We start from the raw sequence: 12170 nt of genomic DNA, 5'->3' as shown, positions 1-12170 counted from the left end.
ATCGCAATTAATCGCAATTAATCGCAATTCAAATCATCTATAAAAAATGTCATATTTTTCTGTAAATTATTGTTGGAATGGAAAGATAAGACACAAGACGGATATATACATTCAACATACGGTACATAAGTACTGTATTAGACAACAAGATGGCATTAACATTAACATTCTGTTAAAGCGATCCATGGATAGAAAGACTTGAAGTTCTTAAAAGATAAATGTTAGTACAAGTTATAGAAATTTTATATTAAAACCCCTCTTAATGTTTTCGTTTTAATAAAATTTGTAAACATTTCAATCAAAAAATAGAATAGTAGTCCGCCATTGTTGATGTCAATAATTACTTACACAATGCTCATGGGTGCTGAAGCCTATAAAATCAGTCGCACCCAAGCACCAGCAAAGGGCGGCAAAACTCCATAAAACACAATTAACATGTGGGCATTTCACTTTACTGTCATTTAAATTTGTCTGAGCGGGGCATGTGCATTAATTGCGTCAAATATTTTAATGTGATTAATTTAAAAAATTAATTACCGCCCGTTAACGCGATAATTTTGACAGCCCTAATATATATATATATATATATATATATATATTTACAAACAAGACTGGAAAAGCAGTTTCTGCTCTTGCACTCCTCTTTAAAAGAAACTGCTGTATTTTAAGCAAAAACAACTGTTGCGTTTGAGAGAACAATATTTCTATATTTCTTTATGCTGCCATAGCAGACTCATGGCGCATTAAGCCCCCGAACTATTTTTAATTAGTCCGTTTTACCCTGAAAACCCCCATTTACAGACGTCGCGCAACCGCTTTTGTTTCAACCCAGCCATAAAACGGCGGTACTTAATTATATTTATTATTCAAAATGTCTGTCGTTTTTAGCTTTCAATCAATAATTGATGTCTCATATTTCGTTTAAAAAAAAAAAAACTCACATATTTTAAACTTTCAAACAAATTATTTCTCAATGAAAAAAATGGCGTCTGTAAAAAAGTCACGGATATCTACCTCATAACTATCGCTTAATTGTGTTTTTTTTTTTATTATTTTTTTTTTGACTGTCGCATTTTCTCTGATATGTTAGATGATAAATAATCTATTCAAACAAAGTAAAATGAAGAAAAAAAAACACTTTTAAAAGGGTAAATATATGAAAAAGAAAATCTCGAGCACTCCTTGTTGTCTGCGATTTCTGCATCGTGACCCTTGTTATATGACCATGTTTCACCCCTAAAATACACAAAAAAAATCCAGCTGTGGCCATTCACAGCTGTGTCTTGACATTTGGTAATACATGCTACCTGGAGTTTTTGGATCGAAACAAGGTAAGTACGCGATCATAGCTTGTTAAAGTCATGGCGTCTGTAATTCTGCTTTCGCGTGCTCTCACCTCCAGATAGGGTTTTTAAAAAATTATTTTTTTAAAAAATGCCCTCCTGTTCAAAATTTTTCTTCCCCCCAAAAATTGAGATTTTAAGCTTTCCAATGATCTATCACACATGCATATCGGACACTTTTGAAATTTGGCCAAATTGGGGGTCTCATAACGGAACTTCAAGTCACTTGATTGTTTTCCGCTCACTGGTCTTGCCCATGGTAGCAGTTGGATTATGACTGACTGTGGGTGCACAGGTGACAATATTTAGCTCAAACAGGTTGTGGGTGGGTGGTTTTTCATGGGGTAAAGGTGGACTTTTTTTAAGGTAGACTGACAACTCTTTGAGTGTCATAATTTTTGCTGATTCTCATGGGTACAAATACTTCGAACCCCAGAAAATTACAGATAGATTATTTTGAAAAAAATCATACAATGTGATTTCTGGATTTTTTTTTTTTTAGGTTATGTATTTAAGAGTGGAAATGCATCTATGATTGAAATTTCAGACCTCTACCTATTTTCTAAGTAGGTGAACTTGACACATCACAAAGGGTGCAAATACTTCTGCTCCTCACTGTATATACAGTGGGGCAAATAGGTATTTAGTCAACCACTAATTGTGCAAGTTCTCCCACTTGAAAACATTAGAAAGGCCTGTAATTGTCAACATGGGTAAACCTCAACCATGAGAGACAGAATGTGGGGAAAAACCCCAGAAAATCAAATTTTTTGATTTTTAAAGAATTTATTTGCAAATCATGGTGGAAAATAAGTATTTGGTCAATACCAAAAGTTCATCTCAATACTTTGTTATGTACCCTTTGTTGGCAATAACGGAGGCCAAATGTTTTCTGTAACTTTTCACGAGCTTTTCACACATTGTTGCTGGTATTTTGGCCCATTCCTCCATGCAGATCTCCTCTAAAGAAGTGATGTTATGGGGCTGTCGTTACACAACACGGACTTTCAACACCCTCCGCAGATTTTCTATGGGGTAGAGATCTGGAGACTGGCTTGGCCACTCCATGACCTTGAAATGCTTCTTACGAAGCCACTCCTTTGTTGCCCTGGCTGTGTGTTTGGGATCACTGTCATGCTGAAAGACTCAGCCACATCTCATCTTCAATGCCCTTGCTGATGGAAGGAGATTTTCACTCAAAATCTCCCAATACATGGCCCCATTCATTCTTTCCTTTACACAGATCAGTCATCCTGGTCCCTTTGCAGAAAAACAGCCCCAAAGCATGATGTTTCCACCCCCATGCTTCACAGTGGACATGGTGTTCTTGGGATGCAATTCAGTATTCTTTCTCCTCCAAACACGAGAATCTGTGTTTCTACCAAAAAGTTCTATTTTGGTTTCATCTGACCATAACACATTCTCCCAGTCCTCTTCTGAATCATCCAAATGCTCTATAGCAAACCGCAGACGGTCCTTGACGTGTACTGGCTTCAGCAGGGGGACACGTCTGGCAGCGCAGGATTTCAGTCCCTGGCGGCGCATTGTGTTACTGATAGTAGCCTTGGTAACTGTGGTCCCAGCTCTCTGTAGGTCATGCAGGACGCCACGGGGTGAGATCTTGCATGGAGCCCCAGATCGAGGGAGATTATCAGTGGTCTTGTATGTCTTCCATTTTCTAATAATTGCTCCCACAGTTGATTTCTTTACACCAAGCGTTTTACCTATTGCAGATTCAGTCTTCCCAGCCTGGTGCAGGTCTCCAATTTTGTCTCTGGTGTCCTTCGACAGCTCTTTGGTGTTGGCCATAGTGGAGTTTGGAGTGTGACTGACTGAGCTTGTGGAGAGGTGTCTTTTATACCGATAATGAGTTAAAACAGGTGCCTTTAATACAGGTAATGAGTGGAGCCTCGTTAGACCTCGTTAGAAGAAGTTCGACCTCTTTGACAGCCAGATATCTTGCTTGTTTTTAGGTGACCAAATACTTATTTTCCACTCTAATTTGGAAATGAATTCTTTAAAAAAAAATTGATTTTCTGTTTTTTTTTTCCACATTCTGTCACTCATGGTTGAGGTTTACCCATGTTGACAATTGCAGGCCTCTCTCTAATCTTTTCAAGTAGGAGAACTTGCACAATTGGTGGTTGACTAAATACTAGCAACCGATTTTTTTTTTTTTCCTACAGCCACAATTTTAAGTAATTTGGAGATTCATTCATAAACAATGTGCTTGTTAATATAGTTTGCTGTGTGTGAGCCATTATAGTAAGTGGTCTTCACTGATAATGTATTTCAACTCTCTAAGAATTGCCCAGGCCTGTGGTTCTGCAAACCATGATAATAGATAAAGCCATGGCAATATTTACACTATACTATATACTGCTTAAATTATACATGCGGGTTAGGAATTTTTATTCTGATTTTAAATTTGATACATATCGCGATATGTGCATTGTGATTCGATACAAAGATGATATCCTTGAAGATATCTATTAGGATTTGTTTTGGTTTTTTAAGTGATACAATGTGGAAGAAAAAGGAGAAAATGTAATTGAAATACCTTATGATGCTTAATCACAATTATAAACATTGCTATTGAATTCTAGCATGTGAGTGTGCGTGCATATGTACGCGTGTGTTAATGAATTAGGTTAACCTCATGTCACACTGGTGCTTTAATGCCATTTGAGGCTCCCTAATGCAAAATTAGCAATTAAAAGTCTAAACTTGGTGCTCACCTCTCTCTCTGTCGCAAGCCAAAGAGTTTCAGGTCTGTGCTAATGTGTGCGTCTGGAATATTCCCGCCATATCCCTTTTGCGGTAAACAAAGACAAATGCAGCCTTGTGGGGGATATGATAAAAGAACCGTTAATGGGACGTTATTAAAAAATTGACTTTAAAAGGTTTTTGCACGTATAATTTTCTCTTGTGTGCCTCTTCAACAATGAAGAGTGAAATCAAGCAACACATTATTTCTTAGCTTCTTAGCGTAGTGTTGCAAACCATTTGACCAAAGTGCTATGATGATGATTAGTATTAGCGTCTTGTTGTGCTATGACAATAATTGCCTTTGTGACCTGTAATCACAATCTTGATCGAGATCAAAAGACGGATTGAAGCAATATGTTTTCATGTTTTTTCTGACTATACGTCGTAGGTTTTTTTTTTTTTTTTCATAAAAATGGAACAGCTCACCAACATCAACACCTCATCCCCACCATGAAGCATGGTGGAGGGAGCATCAATATTTGGGGCTGTTTTGCTGCCTCATGGGCTGGAGAACTTTCAATTCAATTCAATTTTATTTGTATAGCCCTATATCAAAACAAGGTTGTCTAAAAGGACTTTGCAGAGGCAATATGATACACAGTCAGAAACAGCAGATAAAATAAATAAAGATGAAATAAATCAAGTTTAAGTCCTGGGCATCCCCCATCCTTAGACCCTCCATGTCGGCAAGGAAAAACTCCAAAAACTCTTTGGGAGAAAATGAGAAACCTTGGGGAGTACCACAATCAGGAGAGATCCACTCCCAGGACGGATAGACAGGATGCACCAGGACTGCTAATGGGAATTAGCAGGTGGAGTTACAGTTTGTAAAGATGCAGTAGAGTAAGGGAACAAGAAGAGGTCCATCTAGCCAGATGGGGGGGTAACGAGGACGTCCATCCAGCCTGGGGTCCGGATAGTCAGGAGGCTGCAGCTGAAAAATAGCCCCTCCCCAGAGGGGGGAAAGGGGACACCGGTTGACTAGTGATGAAGAGACTAGTCAACTAGATATTTCAATTAGAAAATAGAAATAAAGTAAGACAAGTGGTAGGTAGAGTAAGAAAAGGGATATAGGACTCAGTGGCTGTACTTCGCCCAGCATTATAGCTTATAGTGCAGCTTAGACTAAACTGTGAGTCTAGTCCGATTTCAACTAGCCTTACCATAAGCTTTGTCGAATAGGAACGTTTTAAGTTTAATCTTAAACGTACAGACTGTCTCGGCTTCTTTAATACTACCTGGAAGCTGATTCCATAAAACAGGAATTTAGTGGCTAAAGGCTCTAGCTCCGACTGTACTTTTAGAAACCCTGGGAACTACCAGTAGCCCTTCATTCTGAGAACAGAGTGTTCTGTTAGGGCGGTATGGAACCAGAGCATCGGTGAGATAAGATGGCCCCAACCCATTAATGGTCTTAATTGTAAGAAGGAGGATTTTAGATTTAATTCTAAACTCGACTGGAAGCCAGTGAAGGGCCTGGAGCACAGGGGTGATCTTCTATTAGTTCCTGTTAAAAGTCTTGCTGCTGCATTCTGGACTAGCTGAAGACCTTTTAGAGAACTTTTAGGACAAGCTGCAAGTAGGGAGTTACAGTAATCCAATCTAGATGTAACGAACGCATGAATTAATTTTTCTGCATCGTTTTTACATAAAATATTTCTAATTTTGTCTATGTTTCGCATGTGAAAAAAGGCCGTTCTGCAGGTTTGTTTTATATGAGCTTTAAATGACAAGTCTTGGTCAAATAGAACTCCTAGGTTTTTAACTGTGGTGCTGGAGGCTACACTCACATTGTCCAGAGTGACTATCTGGGCAGTTAAACTTGCAATCATTAATCGAAGAATGAAATCAAAAGTTTATCAGGATGTTTTGCAGGAAAACCTAAGGCTGTCCATCAGACAGTTGAAGCTAAAAAAGAGTATGGATGCTGCAACAAGACAGTGATCCAAAACACAGAAGTAAATCAACTTCAGAATGGTTTCAGAAGAACAAAATACACGTTCCAAGTCAAAATCCAGACATGAACTCCATTGAGATGCTGTGGCATGACCTAAAGACAGCGATTCATGCCAGACATCTCAGGAATCTGACTGAACTACAGCAGTTTTGTAGAGAAGAATGGGCCAAGATTAGTCCTGAACGATGTGCCAGACTGATCTGCAGCTATAGGAAGCTTCTGTTTGAAGTTATTGCTCCCAAAGTGGGGCCCACAAAAAATTAAATGTGATGGTTCACTTACTTATTTTTCCTCTGTCTGTCATTGTTTGCAAACTATCACCATAAAAATATGAAAATCTATAAATGTTTGGATGGTTTTAGTTAATGCAGACGCTATTTTTTCATCTGTGTGAGTTTGACAAAGATCAGATCACATTTGATGGTGATTTTATGCAGAAATGTGAGGAATTCCAAAAGGTTCAGATACTTTTTCATACCACTGCAGTTTGTCTGGGGGTGCGATTTATACTCTTGAGCGAAGTATGTGTAAAATTATCAACACATTATTATATCATTTCACTTGTTATTTTTCACACTAAACCCCGAGAGGGTGGTAAAGGCCTGTGTTTTAACATTGGTGGTAACTTATAAAAACAACTGAGAAGGGCTGAACAAAATGGCACTGAAAAGAAAATCAGATTCTTCAGATTACGAGCTGCAAGTAGTGAAATATGCAGTCGAAAATGGTGAGCAGCAGAAAGAAAGTTTGGATTTATCGAGGAACTTGTAAGAGACTGACGACTGGTGTTGGATTTTATGAAATAAATTTCCCCCCAAACTGCGACTTATACTGTCGTGCTACTTATATTTTTTTTTCCACTGCTTTTGTTGTTATGGGCACTCAATTGTTAATATTTTATTTAGTGTTGCTTAATTGAATAATTTTTAATTCATGTCTTAATTCATTATGCACGGCTACAGTTGTTAAAGTACTCCAGAAATAAAGTTGAGTGGAGTTGCCCGCTGCGAGCATCCGCCGAATAGCGAGTTCCAACCCACTGGTTGTCAGTCTAACAAAAGCCATAGAAATATATGAAGCATGATGAGGGCTGGCTTACCACATAAGACAGATTTGCCCCTAGAAAAGTTCGATTCCAGCATGTCAAGACGTGTGTAAAAATATGCCATAATTCTTAATCCTCAGGCTTTTTTTTTTTTGAACGCGTTCTACGTGTTACTGAGATGCATTGGAACTGCTTTATGTTGGTTGGAGAAATTGATTTTATATTTACTTTCAAATGTCAAGGATGTGTCCCGATGTCACCCTCTCTGATGATGAAGCCACACTATCTGCCAGTAATGGTGCTTGGCCGTAGCGGAATTGGATTCAACTGAAGGATTGCCAAATGACAGTGTACCGTATCACACAATGCAGTGCAGGGGAGTCACACAGATGCCAAATGTGACTTCTGTTCATTCTGTCCTCTCTAGACTCTTGTTGAAAAAAAGTACATACTGTACCTACATAAATGTCCTGCTACTCCACAAGTAATTAACACCCACCCAAAAAGGTTTATTAGTTCCAGTAACTGTCACAAGAAAAAAGCACGTTATATATGGCGGAAAACACTCAGGTGACTTGAAGTTCCGCTCTGAGAACCCCAGTTTGGTCAGATTTCAAAACTGTCCTATATTCATGTGTGATACATCATTGGAAAGTTTAAAAACAAAATTTTCTGGGGGTAGAAAAATGTTGAACAGGAGGGCATTTTTTGAACACAATGTTTTTTAAACAGCAAAACCCTAGCCTGAGGTGAGAGCAAGCGAGAGCAGAATTACAGATGCCATGACTTTAACGAGATATTATCACATACTTACCTTGTTTCGATCCAAAAACTCCATGTAGCATGTATCACTGAGTGTCAAGACACAGCTGTGAATGGCCACAGCCGGATTTTTGGGGGATTTTATGAGTGAAACATGGTAATATAACAAGGGTCGCGATGCAGAAATTGCAGACATGAAGGAGTGGTCGAGATGTCCTTTTTAATATATTTATCTTTTTGAAAGTTTTTTTTCCCCAAAAGTTTCTTTGTTTGGATCGATTATTTATCATCTAACATATCGGACAAAATGCGACAGTAACAAAAAAAATACAATTAAGCGATAGTTATGAGGTAGATATTCGTGACTTTTTTACAGACACCATTTTTTTCATTGTGACATATCGTATTGGCCCGAATATAAGACGATGTTTTTTGCATTGAAATAAGACTGAAAAAGAGGGGGTCGTCTTTTATTCACGGTCTAGACATACCCATTCATGACGCTAGATGGCGCAAAATATCATTGAAGCGATGTTCTCTCATGACAGATCTCAGCTACTCTCAAGTTTAACCAGTTTGCATTATTTTATTGCAATGTTTTTCTTTATTCACATTTGTTTCAAGACTGCAGTTACAGTTAGACTTCACTTTGATGGTTAATGCAGTTATTGAAATGTTGTTGTTTTATCACATTAGATTGGTTTATTTACATTTCAAAAACCAGAAGCCATTCATTTACGAATGTGATTGCACTTTAGTTTACATATTTAAATATTCAGATATTATGATTTGAATGAGGCAAAATAACATGCTTTTTCTCTCAAATATATTGTTATAATCATTTGTTTCGGATGTACTGTAATTATTTTCTGTAAAAAAAAGATTTGGTGTTCAAATAGTCTTTTTTCAAACTTTGTCTTATAATCAGGGCTGTCTTATATTCGGGCCAATATGGTAATTTGTTTAAAAGTTTAAAATATGCGAGTGAAAAACTTTTTTAAATCGTTTTTTTAAACAAAATATTAGACATCAATTAATCATTTTCAGCTAAAAATGACAGACATTTTGAATAATAAATATAATTAATTACCTTCGTGTTATGGCTGGGTTGAAACAAAAGCGTTTGCGCGATGTCTGTAAATGGGGGTTTCCAGGGTAAAACCGACAAATTAAAAATAGTTCAGGGGATAAATGCACCATGAATCTGCTATGGCAGCATATAGACATAGTGTTCTATCAAACACAGCAGTTATTTTGGCTTAAAATACAGCAGTTTATTTTAAAGAGGATTGCAAGAGCAGAAACTGCAGAAACAGTCTTGTCTGTGTTTTCCGCCATATACAGTATTTGCCCTTTCAGGCACAGTGGTCTCTACAGTGGACAGCTGTTCAAAAGTATCTTTTTACAATATGAATGTAATTAATAAAAATACTTAAGACCTTTAACCCTTAAAGATGCTATGAAATACGACAGCAAGAGACTTTATTATTAAAATTATTTATTATATTTTATTATATATAAAATTATTTTGGATACAATATCTTACAGAGTTTGTATTTGGTTCCACCTAGTGTGTCTTATCGCTGTGATTGCCCATTGATGTCACTTGTTGTGCCTGGTCCTTGTGTGTTGACCAATCTGCTTGTATCACCCACCTGTGCCTCATTGTCTCGTTACCTCATGTCTGTATTTAAGAATCCATATGCAGTCAGTTCTTGTTGTGTCATCATCTACGTCAGTGGCAGTGCATGGTCTTTCAATGAGGGGAAGCTGAAAGCATGTCCGCCTGTAAATGCTTTGTGACAGTGGAGTGGCTCAGCGGCGCCCGCAGCTTGGTAAGGAAAGAAACTCAAGTGCTAGAAGTCAAATCTCCAAACACATGCAGCCAGGGGTGGCTAGAATTTCTTGCCAGAACTCCCCGACGTGAAGGTCGCCATGGAGCCAGAAATTGTACCTATTTATTTATTTATTTATCAATCTTCATTTTTGGGGGGCGGTTCAAACATCCTAAAACTACTGAAATGCAAAGAAAACTGTTTTGGCACAGATATTTCTATAACACATACAAAAGCTGATTTTCATTCAAAATTGTGTTTTTTCAATGATTTACAAACTAAACTTAACAAAACCAGCAACAACCCCAACCTTTATTTCCTAATTTTTATTTTCCCTCATTTCCTCACATACTAAATGCCAAATCTAAATTTTAACTACTTAAGAACATAGGATGTATATTAAAATTGAAGTTAATGTAAACATTTACTTACGTGCTTTTGCTGTCTTTTTCTTATTTCTATTTTTATAATAAAGATATAAGTAGCATAATTCAGAAAAATAAGTACAAATGACTTATATCATGCAGAGTGAAATGGAATATATTTTCAAGATCGCGCAAACATTGACTTTTTTAGATCATAAGGAAATGAATAAGTACCCTAACATAAATGAACAAATAAAAGTCCAAAATGCACATTGACAGCTAAGATGTTCAGAACTTGCCCATCACAGCAAATAAAACTAAATATGATAAGCCTCCTCTACTCTTTCCTTGCTCTTAAAGATTTGATCTATTTTCTGTTGCATTGCCCTTTTTTTGTCGCATCAATTCAACTTTTTTTTTTGGGCTGTTCCAGAAATCATGCACATTTGAACCAATCAGAGCTAACTATCTCTGCTGATCACATGTCAGTATGTCAGCCAATTTAACGAATAAATGAGTCCAGGCGTTTTGCTTTGCTGCGTGCATTGGCATATTGACGTGACTCATCATCCTGAGACTCTGATAACTGCTGCAGCTGGGGAAACCTCCATGCCGTCCGTGAATAAAGTAAATAATAAATATCGGTGGAAACCTAACCCTACACTAAACAAGCCCTTTTTTATGCTTCTTGTTAACACTTTTGTATGTAAATCTGATATTGGTAGGTATACGAAATGCATGTCTGGCAGCTTAGCTTTTTTTTTTTTTTTTTACATAGCCTTTTGATAGTTGCTGTCATATTTTTGGAATCAAAGCACCGTGTACAGCATTCAGGCCTTGAATCCTATACCGGGACTGCGTTCCTGCCCTGAATCTTATACCGGAACTGCGTTCCTGACCGTTCTGGCCCACTTTCACCCCTGCATGCAGCTACAATAGAAAAAAGCCCCACCAGAAACAGAAGATCAATTATTTGCTACTCGTTTTTAACAAAGCAAATGTTGCTAGGATGGTTATGAAAGTCACCGGATCAACTCAGAACAATGTAATGAAAATTTAAAAAATGCCTCCCCTAGATGTTAACACAAGAAAACCAGAGATTAGCTCGTTTCGCTGTCAATCAAAAAGGGATTCAGCCTGAGACAAATCATTCAATCATCATGCAGTGAACCAGTGCGTCTGAGCCAACTGAGACACATAAACCCCAGAGATGTGCAGCGTCCAATAAGCAGGATAAACCCAGCCTTTAGCCAATGTCTCGTTTCGCGGTAGTGGAACAATGTACTCTCACATCTGGAGAGCACAGGTTCCACACTGTTTAAAGGACTGTGAAGCTGCACGAATGAATGAAAAGCTAATACTGAGCAGAAGTTGAGCGCGTTGTAGCGCATATTTAGTCAATGGCATATCCACACGGTAAAGACTACATTTGATTAGGGCTGCAGCTATCAAATATTTTAGTAGTCAATTAATCGAGGAACTAGTTAGTTCGAATAATCGAGTAATTGGATAAGGAACATAAAAAATTAAAATACCTAAGCTAAGCCTCAAATGGTATAAAAAAATAAATGAAGCGGTACAACAAAAGAACAATTAACTTACATAGCAAAAGTCCGCTAGCTTAAATGCTATAAAATGCTAACGTTTTTTTTTTGTTTTGTTTTTTTACAATGCTGTTAACAAACACATATTCCCACAGAGAACGGCTAAACATACTGTACCTATAAACTAAATTACGAATGCATTTAAAAAAAAAACATTAGCGCAAACAAAAACGTTGCTTACGTTAGTCTTCACAATGTGAAATAAGTTATGTCATATTCACTGTTGACAATAGAGGGCAGTGTAACCAACCAAATCAATCATCAAAACAAACCATTACAACGCCACATTAATTGAACGAATACTTGAAGCAGCAAAATTTAATTCAAACCTTGTTTCTAATCGAATTACTCAAGTAAATTGATTAATCGTTGCAGCACTACATTTGATCATTTATTATTTCGACATTTTGGGGGAAGCTGAGCTTTCTTTGCAGTCTTAGAGCAATTGCCCCTGCCACAATAAGCTGTAGTCCTTTCTAGCATGCTATCC

At 37.4% G+C, this 12170-nt stretch overlaps 1 protein-coding gene across 4 annotated transcripts in view; it reads left to right on the top strand.

Moving 5' to 3' along the window:
* ntrk3b (neurotrophic tyrosine kinase, receptor, type 3b) overlaps positions 1–12170 on the top strand; it is a 663222-nt gene that overhangs the window by 137057 nt on the left and 513995 nt on the right. Inside the window, exon 1 of one of the 4 annotated variants that reach the window (XM_057850080.1) lies at positions 9566–9711. The exons of the other annotated variants lie outside the window; for them this stretch is intronic. The gene's annotated coding sequence lies outside the window, so the exon portion shown is untranslated. Of the gene's footprint in view, positions 1–9565; positions 9712–12170 lie in introns of those variants that run through there. 4 annotated transcript variants of the gene reach the window in all.

Source organism: Corythoichthys intestinalis, chromosome 1 (genome assembly GCF_030265065.1).
Source record: "Corythoichthys intestinalis isolate RoL2023-P3 chromosome 1, ASM3026506v1, whole genome shotgun sequence".
NCBI lineage: Eukaryota > Metazoa > Chordata > Actinopteri > Syngnathiformes > Syngnathidae > Corythoichthys > Corythoichthys intestinalis.
Note: the sequence above shows the minus strand (reverse complement) of the source record. Positions and strands in the feature narration are given on the sequence as shown.